We start from the raw sequence: 8277 nt of genomic DNA on the forward strand, positions 1-8277 counted from the left end.
AATGACACATGATGTAAGTGATGAAATAACGTGAAAATGTATTCTGAAAGATGTATTGAACGAAACATGTAATTTTACATGATGAAGGACATGAAAACGATGTCACTATGATTGACATTTTCCGAATCAGACACCATCTTATTTAAAATGTGACACAAACAAGGATGGAAATCTAGTGATCATGACAAAATACATACATCACAACAAACTACGCTCCCCGAAAAATGAATCGTGTTGCGTGTGGGCTAGCGATTAATTGTTCGCGAATCAAAGTTCCATTGTTTTGAAGATTTTTCTACTTTTACTTATTGATTTAAGTCCGGACATGCTGTTTGTAATTCCGAAATCGTTCGAAAATTGTTTGAGTGAAAAATAATAGCGCGATTGCGGCATGATTAAAGTTGATTGCGACTTGTAACAACATCCGATAAACTCTTTGTCCCACGACAAACAGTGCATCGGATGCTTCATATATCTGTTCTATGTGCGCGTAGTGAGCTGTTCAAATCATGCTGCTGTAAGAACGACGGCCCTCTTAGACCATTCAAATACTTTGTTTTTTTGTCGCTAGAGACGATTTTTTTCCATCCTTGGACACAAATTCACGTCATTTGGCTCGCTTCTTTTATGTGCATCCAAAAGAAGTAAATTCACATGATTTTTTCGGAGTGTGTACATTCTTGCATTAAAAGTCACAAAAAAAACATGCCGCTTGTTTTGTGCCACTATTGGAAAAACAAATACAATAAAATTCTCTAGTTTAACATGCAATTTCGGGAAATCCCGGGATTTTTGAAAATATCCCGGGATTCGGGATTTTTTAGATCCCGGGATTTCCCGGGATTTTTGTCCCGGGATTCCCGGGACAAGACCCTCTAATGGCAATACGTGTGCGTTTTTTTATAACCAGGCTTGATAATGCTCCTCAACATCATTAGAGTTTGGTAAACTACTCTAGAGCAGCGTGCTGCCTTTGCTTTTTTGCGAGGGAGCGAAAAAATGCTAAGCAAAGAGGCAACGAAAAATTAACGAGGAAGATGCAGCATAAAACACAACAGAGTAAAATTTCATCAAAAAAAGGGTGTTCTCACAATTCCCCGAAGACTGTTTGTACTGTTTTCTTGCACTCCCGCTCGAATCTCTTGAGGATCTGTGTTGAAAATTTTGAGTTCAGTTTTTTCTCCTCAGAAAAACGGCAAAATGGCCTCCTTTTTGCCTCGCAGAGGAGTTTCTATCAAGCCTGCGAACAATACATATATATATATATGAAGCACAAGTAAGGAAGCGTCCGGAATAAGAATCATGAAAAGTTCACACATTTCTATTTATTGAAAATTATTCATGTAACAGAATCGAAATCTTCACTGCTTCCCAGCCTCATATTGTCATGAGCACTTTCACAGTTATTGACTGAAAGTTAGCTTCATCAAATAACCATATTTGCATAAGATTGTCTAGTGGCAAGCACAAAGGTATTCTATGCTCTTTACTGTCGGCTTTTAACTCGGCACCCTCAGCATGATCTCACTGCGCGTTAAGGGCTATGCCTTTTTGGGGTCCATAGGAGTATTGATTGATCGAAATTCCACACACAACCCAGGTAACAATTTGATGCTGCATAAACGCTTCTACAACTAAATCAAAACAGCCTTTGTTTAACAATAGCTGAGAATAGCCGCTACACTCGATTGTTCAGCTCCTTCACATCTAATTTTGGCGATTTTATCCAGCCTCAAGCTGATTTGAAGCTATTTGAAGAACTGAACTAAGGCTTAATATGCGCTTATAACGAACCCTTGTTCATAACAACGATTCTATTTTTAGAACATTTGGTAACCATGCTAACTTGTTCATATTTTATTCAACAATTAATCAAAAGTTGACCAAAATATTAACATGTATCTTGTTTCGGGGGTATTTGATGCCGTTAACATTTTGATATACACAGTGGAGATTTATGCTGGAATTAAAATGTGCAAATTGATAATTATGAATTATTGAGAATCGAACTGGGATTCACTGTTTCGTGGCCACACACCTTACCATCTGCTTCGATTGAGGTTGTATGTACATTACATAAAACAAGAGCATTACTTAACGTGTTGCCTGAACAACGGTTTTATAATTTTAGCTTAAGGCCTTTTGGTGCGTCATCACAAAATGGCTTCTTCTAAAATCTTTATCATATTGTTATGATAGTATTGGTATTTGCAGCATCGATGAAATATAACTGGATAATTTATACGAAGAAAAATGCTTCAGGTGATTTTTCAATATTCAAACAACGCTTCCAGATACAGCTTTATCAATTTAGCGACATTATATTGCTGTTTGCATTTGAGATGCAAATTTTCACTAAAAGTCCTCCAAATGCGGTAACACAAAACAATCAAAGGACACCTAGCAACGATTATATACAGTATTGGACAAAACATTTGCAACTTTTTCGATTTTCCATACAAAATGACCAACTTTGGTAAGTTATATCTCGGTTGTTTATAGACCGATTTGAATGAAATTTTGGCAGAACATCAGACATAACTTGAATTTTACCATATATTTTTGAGTGATTTTTCCAATCACAAGTTCAAAAGCAATAACGGTTTGACTAAAGTGAATTTTTTGACGATTTTTTATAAATGGCATAACTTAACATATTAAAGGAATAGCTTCATGGTATCTTCAGCAAATTTGTAGGTTTCAACAAGATGAACAAGTTTGCTGAAGACAGTTTTTGTGTAGGGCTATTAGATTTTGAGATAAATAGTTTTGAATTTTTCGTCTAAAATTACACTTTAGCTAAACCGTTATTACTTATAAACTCGTGATTGGAAAAAATATTGAAAAATATATGTTAAAATTCAAGTTATATCTGATGTTCTGTGAAAATTTCATTCGAATCGGTCCATAAATAACTGAGATCTAGCTTACCAAAGTTGGTCATTTTGTATGGAAAATCGAAAAATTTGCAAATGTTTTGTCCAATACTGTAAATCACCGCCCCCCTAGAAAGAAACATCTTTCTTTGACATCGCATTTCTTGTGAAAAATCTTACCGCGTTTGGTGTTACCGCATTTGATATTTGCTTTACAAACGCACACAGCAATACATGAGATTTATATTCTCAAAAAAAATCTTCAATCTTATACCGCATTTCATTGCCTCACACAACAACACTTGTAAATATAAGATGCTTATCGTTTCCATTGTAATTCTGCAGCAAGCATTTATGTTTGGGATTTCATATTGCGTTCACAACACTTTCACTAAACAAATCTTTAATTCTCTTTCCTAAAAGGAACACATTTCAAACGGGAATCAAATATTTATTAAGTTTTATTAACCGCAACACTCAAAACTATTATGGCGGTGATTTTCATTTGCTGCAAATCGACGCCGCCGCCGCACACTAAGACATGCCTGTGTTTATAGTCTAAAATTTCCAACATTTTTTCAGATTAACCATCTCCGAAGCATAAAATCATACCAAGAGTTTAGCAATTTGAATCACCCAAAGTAATGACAAGCTCCACAGTGCGATGCAACGGGACGCGTCTTCCGTGTGTGCACAATCATCGCGATCGTTGAGCGCAGTGATGTCAGAGTTGCTATCCTTAAAATCATAGCATTTAATGTGAATTGATCACAAAAATCATTAAAATTTTATTGAATCAGTGATCTTGTGATGAAAAACTTTTTACAAAATGGTAAGTTTTTATGATATGCAGCAAATGTTCCAGATGCAAGCATATAATAATTGGTAGAAAAATATCTCACCTACCACCTGGCAACACCGTCATCTCTTGCAATCATAAACCGTGCCGGTGCATAACAAAAATACGCGATGAATTCAACATAAAACAGAGATATTCCGTTGCTTTTCATTAAATCATAATGTTTCCTTTTGATATATACGATTGAAAAGTAGATTTTGATTTCCAATACTCATCAATCTATTAAATTTCCTACGTGTTTACATAAATATATGCTTAACACAAATGTTGAATGTTTTGTTTGTATGTTTTGAAAATGTACATGGAAAGGTGACACTACTACTATTACATCAATGATGATTCAAATGATTCTTTGAGTTACACGCCGCTTCACCTTAAAGGCTGCATTGAGGCTGAAGAAGTGATACCAGCACTACGCGAAAACTCTTAGGATAGCTGTCAAAAATTTGTTGTGAATAATTGTTGTGTTTTATTGCCGAGTGAACACCTACCATTTCAATTCATTGAGTTGCCGTCGCATTTTATTTGCGTACAAAAATACTGTAAAATAACATCAAATTCAACCTTTTGTGCCACTGATATAACGGGAAGTTAGTTCTGATCGCACAGAAGTGATTCGTATGTATCATCAAAGTGAGCATATCATTAATTTATGGACTCGTGTGCAATTGAAGCAGGTTAGTACAAATATATAATTTTATTGTGGTATATTCAATTATATATATTAACAACGAATATTAGAAGTTGCATTGGCCTTGTGATGTTGTGGAAGAATAATAAATGAAAAAATAAAGAACGTACAGTATAAATCGTCCCCTTAATGCTACAACTAGATAACTCAAAAATCAAAATGTTTAGATGCGCAACTTTGAAAATATGACCATTTTACAAGGTGATGGTTAATCGCAGAGAATATGATTGGAAAAAAAACTTCAACTTATGTATTTTGAATCACACGCTTATGAGCTGTGGATATTTTCCAGATCTAATTGAGAAAAATGTTTTGACATATTGAAGTCAAAAATTTCAATTTTCGAGTTATCTAGTTGTAGCATCAAGGGGACGAAATAGTCCTTAATTTGGAGTGCAGGTCATGCTTATTAGAAAGTATTCCATATGGCATGGCTGTACAGTGTTTGTATAATGGTTGAATACGATTTCAAAGAACTTTCAATCAATACTTCTCAAAATAGCTGACAAAAAGTGAATATCATTGATGGACAATCTTTTATTCAGCTTAATATTCAGCATTGATTGTATTGCTGAACGCGTGGGCTGAATAAGCTTTTATTCATATTTGTGTTCAGCTATCACCATGTTCAGCTACATACACCATAAATCAGTTCATGTTCTGCATATACTCTTGCTGTTCAGTCTTCATTGTTATTGGGAAATACTCTACAATTACACAGCATACCAAAAATGACATTTTTGCGTGTCTCAAGGGTCAAATTATGTGTCTCTATTACATTTTAGATCACTGCATCTGATGCCGTTCTCAGAAATGTTCCAGCACGTCACAATTTGTAGCTGCAGGTCGCCAAAGTTGTATAAAACACTGGTTTCATTGATGTTTACATGAAATTTAAAGTATGATTTATCAAACATTTTTGTGATATAATCTACCAAACATACTAAACAGGATTTGAACTTTCAATTTAGATACAATTTAGTTGAACTTTCACGAAATAATTTAGTTTAAATATCTTTTTTTTAAACATGCTTGGAGTCTTCATAAAATCCTTCGTTTCTCTAATATGGCAAAACACAATACTTCTCTGAACCACCAAAGGTAACATTTTACCATCGAAAATGTTATGAACTTTGTTGATAACTATTGTTTTATGCATAAAATTTGAGTTCTGCGACAAATTAAGCAAATAAATAGCCGTACAAGCTGACAAACTTGCTTGCAAGTTGTATGAGACAGTCAAATTTTGCATTTTCAGCAGTCAATATCTCGAAAACTAGACGTTCCATGATATTTCTGAAAACGACAATAGACTCAGCAACCCTAAGTTTAGTAAAAGCGGTATTTTGGTGGTTGAGACAAAAACGTGTTCCGCTGTGTTATCCATCCCAAAGATATTGCTTCCGGGTAACGGCATTCAGGGTAGTGGAGTGTGGGGTAGTGTCATAGAGTCCCACAACATTGGTTTAAGCCTTCTATTGCATGCGTCTCTAACATTTGAAGCAAATAAGAGAAAGCCCATTGATTGCACTACGCAAGATTTCAAGATTTTCAACAATTTTCCCTCACACATTTTATATGGAATCTTCAAAAAATTTTGTGTCAATATTTGTTTTTGAAAGATACTTTTCACAACAATTGCAAAAATTGCATTTTTTAAGCCGTATGGAAAATTAGCTAATCGTTGACTGAAGAATTAAATTTTCCTTTTCCGGCAACGCAGTCCTTATTAAGATAAAACGAGGTGCGTATTTGCCGTGCATTCGTCACGGGTATTGTGTCTTCCTCAGGGGGTCGAAAAACCCGTGTCGAAACGTCGGGAAATTGAGCATCTCGTTTTATTATAATAAAGACAGCGTTGCCGAAAATGAAGATTAAACCATAAAGTTAATACTTTGCTAATAAGTTGTTAGAAGACAATTTAAAAAAATTGCAAATTCAAAAAAACCTTAAGTTTTGAGTGGGTTTGCTCCTTAACTTTTTAAGAGACGCTCAAAAAAAAAACATAAATTGATTCCAAATTTGATTTGATCTTGGATCATAGTCCGAGTTTGGTAGCCAAATTATTTCGCAATACAAATAAACATATCATTGGAGTACATTAAAACCTAAAAATCTCAAGCATTAAATAGAACCGAGTTGAGGCTTTTCAAACATAATTAAAATTCTTTATTACCATTAATGATGTTCCATAACTCGAACTTATTTCTGCGTACATATTATCTAAATGTTAATTTTCTCATTTATCAATTAAATAATACAATAAAATGAGATCATCAATTTGCTGTTTCCATTTATTTTAACTGATCTTTGAACACTCATTCTAGTTTTCAGTTTCAGCTAATCTCCGTTGAATTTATCATACAAATTGAAACTTTTTCTTCAACTCCCTTCTTTGGTAATCAATGCAACTAAATCATAATTAACTACTGATTCCTCCAAAGTACACAAAACACAAAACAAATAATAGCACAATCATCATTATGTATATTCTCGTCGACATCATTGTCGTGGTTGGGTACATTATGACATGTCATTTGTACCTTCTTTCACTCCTCCAACCGCACCCCTTGCACCAATGGTGGGTGCAAGCTAAATAGGCACCCATATGCACTCGAATCCTCCGCCGTCGCTTCCGAACAAAAAGCTAGAAAAAAGAATCAAAATGTGTGCAAGAAAAGCGCCCAACCAACCAATGTACGATAATGTCAGTCCCGCGCGCGTATTAGAGCCGCTTAGTGTCAAGCAGTGCTTTATTATGCGGAATATTTTCCGGACATTTTTTTTCTGCCTTCTTTTTCCACTAAGTCCCGGCTTAAGGTGGATCTGTGGGTATATGCTAGAACCTGGTATAGTGCATATGCTAGTCATAATGTGCTTGGATGAATGAAAGGAACCGGCATGGCACCAAAATCAGTTGCAAAAGAAGCGGAACCGAGGAGTGGAAAGAAGAGCGAGTAGTTTGCATATGGTTTTTGCTAGTGCAAATTTCTGGTAATTTGCGGAGATTTGGGAAGTCATTCACAGAATGTTTGAAGATATGCAGCAGGTATGCTACAGCTTTTCACTTTTGTGTAATTAAATACGTTTCTTATTTTTGGATTTCGGCTTGCAGTCACAATCAAAAGCGTTGATAGTTTTAATTCATCGCCGACGTTTCGATCCTATAGTTTGGATCTTCTTCAGGGCTTTGTTGGTTAACTTCGAGCCCTGAAGAAGATCCAAACCATAGGATCGAAACGTCGGCGATGAATTAAAACTATCAACGCTTTTGGTTGTGACTGTAAGCCGAAATCCAAAAATAAGTTCACAAAATACCAGTTGTTCCGTCGAGCTGGCAACACGTCGCAGCAGACTGTGACACACGAGATGAAAAACGCTATGGTTGAATTTTGTTCTTTTATTTTTGTTTTTTGATTCAAGTTCCTACAAATACACAAGCAAAAGAGAAAAAAGTGAAAGTATGTACAGTCCACACGCGTTTTACTATTAGTCCCGACATTTTGGTCCTACAGCGCCGGATTTTCGTAAAAGTTTCGGTCGATTTTGCAAGTTTCGCGGACGGATTTTTACGTACATGACTTCTACGCCCACGAATGAGTCGGATTTCACAAAAGACGTTTTTAGCACTCCGATTGGAAATCAGAAGCGTTCGCATGCGGAAAAGCAGCGCTTGAAGAAAATGGCGGAGGAGGTTCAAGCTGTCATTTATCAGCGAGGAGCTGTAAAAGGCAAGCTCACGCGAATCAGGAACGCCCTACAGCGAGTCGTGCAGGAACAAGTTGCTCCCGACGAATTTCTGCTTCGAACGCACCTGAAAACGATCGACGCTGCATACGAGGAGTTCAATG

The 8277-nt window shown here is 35.8% G+C and overlaps 1 protein-coding gene across 1 annotated transcript in view; it reads left to right on the top strand.

Annotated features, from left to right (window-relative positions):
- Positions 1-4317: 4317 nt before the first annotated feature.
- The window catches only part of LOC5578974 (protein GDAP2 homolog), a gene marked incomplete in the record, with an annotated part of 352509 nt that continues 348549 nt past the window's right edge, over positions 4318-8277 (top strand). The window contains 1 exon segment of the mRNA XM_021841532.1: positions 4318-4412.

This window comes from Aedes aegypti, chromosome 2 (assembly GCF_002204515.2).
Source record: "Aedes aegypti strain LVP_AGWG chromosome 2, AaegL5.0 Primary Assembly, whole genome shotgun sequence".
Lineage (NCBI taxonomy): Eukaryota > Metazoa > Arthropoda > Insecta > Diptera > Culicidae > Aedes > Aedes aegypti.